Raw genomic sequence first — 5,715 nt, 5'->3', positions numbered from 1 at the left:
GCCGTACCGTGAGTCCGCACTCACTGCTCCCGTTTCGTCTTCTTACTTGTGGTTCTGGAAGAGAGCGTCTGTCTGATGGAGCGGGAGTCCAGGATAAACCGTTTTAACTGTAAGAAAGTATAAGAAAAAACTTTAAATTATGTAATGAGATAGATTAATCGTATGTGTTTTTTGTAAACCGGACATTATAAGTGATATTATTGAGGGGGGCGATCCCCCCATCTTAATATTTGGGGGGCAAGCCCCCCCGCCCCCCATTAAAGCTACACTCTAAAAAACGCTGGGTTGTTTTTTCAACCCAAATGCTGGGTTGAGACTGCTGGGTAACAAAGTTGGGTTGATTTAACCCAATTTGGGTTGAAAATCGGTCTTGATCTATAACCCAGCAGTGCTGCGTTGGGAACGCGGACGTGAAAGAGAGCACGCACGTCACGTCAACATCCAGGGACATCAGCGAGAGTTGACGGAGTTTTGCGCCGTCTTTAGAGGGAAGCCAGTGAAATTCTGTCTGAAACGTAAGTTATTCAGTGTGTATTTAACAATGTTCATAATAAATAAAACATTTGCTTTACTGTATAATATATATACACGCAAATTTTAGGCTTTCGGTCAGTTGAACTGAGATTACCTAACGACTAAGCGACGGCCGTGCTCCGCCTCACTGCCGATCTCTTGCTCAGTGGACGGGAAAGCGCGCGTGACATCGTCATCGGAAGGAGCTTGGAAAGGATAACGTAAATTTTTTAAATATTACTTTTGTATATGTTAAATCTACTTTGTTTATTATTAATGATTTACTGTGTTAGATACGGTTTTGATATAGCGGAGTTTACTTAACTAATTTGATTTTGTCAGCACATCCACATAAATTTCCCGCTCTGCTTGTAAGGTACATTTCGTTCAATTCGTTTGACTTAGTTGTACATTCGACAGCAAACGATGTTAATTTACTACGAACATGTAATTTCTTTAATCCTGTAAATGGTTTGATGCAGGCGGGAATGTCTGAGCTCAGCTCAGGCTAAAGGAGGCTTGAAACTACTGTAAGCATGTTCGACGGACATTTTCTAAGCATAGTGCTAAGGCCATGGTCAGTGGTTAACTAATGCTGATAGCTTGGTGTGTTATGGTCTTTAATGCTCCTAAAGGTTTTTTAGGTGTTCTGAAGGTAGCTCTAAGGATATTTAACTTTTACACATTTTTGAGTTCTTAATGAATCTATACCATTTGTTTTTTATTTATTTTTTCTTTTTTCAGATTGGGACCAATATGGCTGAGTACCTTCGTTCAGAAGAGTCCATTGAATTTTCTTATGTTCTCATGCTTGGAGACAACCACTGCTTTCAAGCCTTTGCTATAATAAATGGCACAGCATTTGAGCGAAGTACATTACTTGCTGCAGTGGACGTTTGAAATGTTTTCATATTTTAAATACATATTTTCTTGGAAGTAAATTTGACTTCAGTCACTTTATATCTCAGGATATATTGATGTTTGCACATAATTGTTAATGGGAAAGTTATAAAATGTTTTCCTATTTTTTCTTAATCTTAAATTTGTATTTTCTTAAGTTTTTTTTTTGTTTGTTTTTTCAGTCAGTTTGATGCCGTTTCATTTTTACTTCTACATATTTTTTTTTCTACATTGCAGTTGATGATTTATATATATCAGGATATGTTAATGTTTATGCACAAATTTGTATTTTAAAGTTAATCTTTCTGACTTCAGTCAGTTAGATGCTTTTTCATTATTACTTCTACATACTTTTATTTTTCCTCTATTCTGCAATTACATTGCAATTGATTCTTACTGATGATTCCTGTATATCTCAGGATATATTAATGTTTATGCATGATGTAAATGTTATGAAAAGTTTTCATATTTCAAATTGTGTTTTTCTAAAGTTAATTTGTCTGACTTCAGTCTGATGCATTGTTACTGACTTCAGTCACAGTGTTTCTGTGATACATTTTGATACATTTTAATAGAAATTGTCTTAATGCTGAGGTGGAGATGGGAAAAAAGTCTTAAATTCATATGGACACATTTTTTACATGTTTTGTCATAAATAAAATTCCATTACTGAAGTATGTATTGCTGTAGAATTGTTTTTATTTTAGTAATTTGAATCACCAAAGTTTCTAGATTAAATTTCTGACCCATTTTGGGTTACATTCAACCCAGCAGTGTAGTCATTTTGAACTAATAGTTGGGTTAAAAATCAGAACCCAATATGCTGGGTTAAACGTGTAACCCAACTTGTTGGGTCAAAATAACCCAGCGTTGGGTTAGTCCCTTTTTTACCCAGCGCTGGGTTACCAAAATAACCCAAATTGGGTTGTTTTTAACCCAGCAGTTTTTAGAGTGTACGCCTATGATCTTATACCATTCCCTACATACAATGGACAAAAACATGTTTTGAAAGCAAAATTGTATGTGACAATGAATTATTGCCCCAGCGAAGAGTTCCTGAAGATACACAGACGATCTAGGGGATTTGTGGTGCAAAGACTCAAAAGCTCAGTTTTTATATTGAATATCAGTTAGAAGGTAATTTGTGCCACATACACTAGCCTGGGTAAATAAACAGTACAGCAAATATAACACAAATGACGTTCTCACTAATTATACGTGCTGCTATAAAAATTTCCTGGACAGCATTAGCGGCTTAAATATCTTTTCATTAATGCTGCATTCATTCTCCCGCAAAGCTGAAGATAATGTATTCTGTATTTTAATCTCTGTGAACATAATATTATAAAGAGGAAACCAGGTTACTGAAAATAGTAATTTATGTTGCATAAAAAATGAGATTTACAGCTATATGAATCCAGTTACAAACCCAGAAGCATTACATACAGACTTACACAATGAATTGCATCAGTTTGTCTGATTGCCCTACTATGATCTGAATTGTTAATTTGTAAATTGCATTCCTGGTGGCTTCTTAATAACCCTATTAACAGATATTAATATTAATGTTATTTTCAGCTTGCTAAACCGAGGTTTTCCTTGCATATGTTTAATAAAAAATGGACCAAGGCCAGGAACGAGAATACGTCCAGAAGTCTATATCTGCCGTGAATGTCTTGCGTTCCACATCTGGTATACATATTTATATTTTATATCTTTCCGCACTGTGTCACGGAGGGATTATCAGGAATGCCGGACATCACGTTTTTGTTTGTGTTTGTGGGTTTTACCGAGCCGTCATTCACCCGTATGCTAATGTCGCCCTCGATGCTGGGGCAGGCAGAATAGGCTTATAGCAAACGCCATGCACCTGAAAGGATCTGAAGTGACAGTAACAGCTACAGATAATGCTCCATTTTAAACCAGAGAGGCGTGTGAGGCAGAAGAGTGGCACAGCCACAGGCTTTTGTCTTCCTTTGTCGGAAACCATATCATTTAATGAGGAGAATGTGTTCGCCATCGCTGTCAGAATCGTTCCATTAACGTATGTAAATATGCCGTCAGTGGGACGATTAAATGAATATCGGCTGCAATTAGCCACGTTTGTGATACACTCACAAGAGTTATCTGGCTACATAGTCACTCACAGTACATTGGAAATGAACACTTCATTATACTTCTAATGTCGATATAAATCGTAATCGGGATTGTAGTAAAGTGCATAATGATCACTCCTAATCGGCCGTTATACGCGTTATGGGGCTTTTAGGATGTCCCAGGGCTTTTAGGATGTCCCTGGAGCCCGCTGCAGATGGCAAAGGGTACAAGTCAGGGGACATCATGAACTGTAAGCCAGGCTAAAGCAGCACACAATTATACATTATGGGCAGTTTACAGACACTCCTACCTGCATGTCTTTGGACTATGAAAGGAACAGAAAAAATAAAATGTACGAATTTTGTACATATGCAAATATTTTCAAAGCACCATGCAATAACATTGTGATCTATAACGTCATTACGTTATTAATGCTATTTACATCTATTACACTGGTTTCACACTAGCGTTGAGTCATACAGTAATAAAATTAGCAGTGAAAAAATATTTTTTTGGTTTCATTTTGGTGAACTCTGACCATGCAAACCTACATGCCGCCTGCTTCATTATCATGTTGCGGCTATGCTAATCCTTCACCAAAGTCACCTAAAGTTTTGCAAGGTCACGCAAACAGAATAACTTACTAGTGTAATTATTGTTATGTCCCTCCTCAAGGGTAAAGCAGCAGGGCCCTGCCTCATACTTCACACAGCGTTTCCTGGGTTTGTATACTTGCTGCCCCAAAACAAGGACCAAATGCATTATATTTTATATAAAAGCTTCACATTACTGCAGGTTCACAAACCCCTGGTCATTACTGCTGCTAAGCTGTAAAATATGGAAATAATAATACAGACAGTTGTGTAAAAATGATTAAACTTGTAAGAATTTGTAAAACAGGACTGTATATACAGTACGGTAATAGTAATGCAACACCAGGAAATATCTGACATATCAGCCATGTAACATCACAGAAATGCATTCTTTTGATGTTAAGCTATTCAATTAGCAACTTTGTCTTTAAAAGATGTCAGAAGACATACAAAGGTAAGTTATTGGTTTTGTGGTGGGTGGGTAGGAAGATTATTTGGACTATATTATTATTACAGTATTTGGACTATATTCTTTGACCCATGACTAAATTATGTAGACATAGTGTCTTTTAAATGTTAATTACAGAGAAGGATCTGAAAGTTTGTGTGCCAAACCCGATGCCAGTTCAGCGGGCACAGCCCCAGTTCACACTGGCTGCCACCCTTACTTACCATGATGAATGAAGCAGCTTTAAGCAGCATTATCAGCATTACCATCTTTCATTTGTTAGGGACATGCTCTTATCTAGGTGTACTAACCTTAAAGCTCTGCATAATCAGGTAACACGCTACATTAAGTGCACATTCATAATGCAGTCATTATGTATTCATACAACATTCAGTGTGCCTTCATAATGCATTCATAGAACATGTAAGTACATCTTAACATCCTAACATCCATTAACAGCTTTAATGTACATTAATAACAAACATTACATGATTATACAATTATAATGTTTGTTATTAATGTGTAAGGGATGTTAGGATGTTACATGATGTTTATGAATGTTTTATGAATACTTAATGAATACATTATGAAGGTGCACTAAACATTTTATGAATGCAATATAAAAGCATTATGAAGCTGCAGTTATTGCAAAGCATTACCCATAATCAGTAGTATCACACTGCATTTCTCCAGGGATTTAGCTTATAGTCTATTAGACAGTTATTTGTTCACTACACTACCTGCCATCACTATAAGGAATATACTTTTCTGCAAGTTTGCAAAACTTAATCTTTCACTTACACTGGAGTCTTCATTGACTTATAAGGACACTGAACTGATGTCATTCCTTGGATGAAAAGATTTCAGTTAGTTCAGACTACATGGTATTAACAGGCTAGATGTTGCTGTGATCTGGAACTTTACTTAAAGCTGCCATTTATAGTGCATTATAGATAGTTACCTAATGCATTATAATGGTATAAGAATTAATAAAGCATTACAACATCTTTTATTGAAAGTCATTAGGCATTGTAGTGTTGATTATGATACTTCATAAGCTCCAGGGAAGCTCTCATCTATAATGCACTATACTGTAGATACATTCATAATGCATTATAATGGTAGGTATTAGAATCAATGATGCTTTATACTGCATTATGAAGG

General features: G+C 36.2%; 1 long non-coding RNA gene across 1 annotated transcript; it reads left to right on the top strand.

The window, feature by feature from the left end:
* Nucleotides 1–293: 293 nt before the first annotated feature.
* Nucleotides 294–2,090, top strand: LOC140593492 (uncharacterized). Its single transcript, XR_011993894.1, has 2 exons — nucleotides 294–734; nucleotides 1,258–2,090. It is a non-coding gene; the product is annotated as an uncharacterized lncRNA (long non-coding RNA).
* Nucleotides 2,091–5,715: the final 3,625 nt, after the last annotated feature.

Source organism: Paramormyrops kingsleyae, chromosome 12, assembly GCF_048594095.1.
Source record: "Paramormyrops kingsleyae isolate MSU_618 chromosome 12, PKINGS_0.4, whole genome shotgun sequence".
Classification (NCBI taxonomy): Eukaryota; Metazoa; Chordata; class Actinopteri; order Osteoglossiformes; family Mormyridae; genus Paramormyrops; species Paramormyrops kingsleyae.
This window is presented reverse-complemented; position numbering and strand designations above follow the sequence as displayed.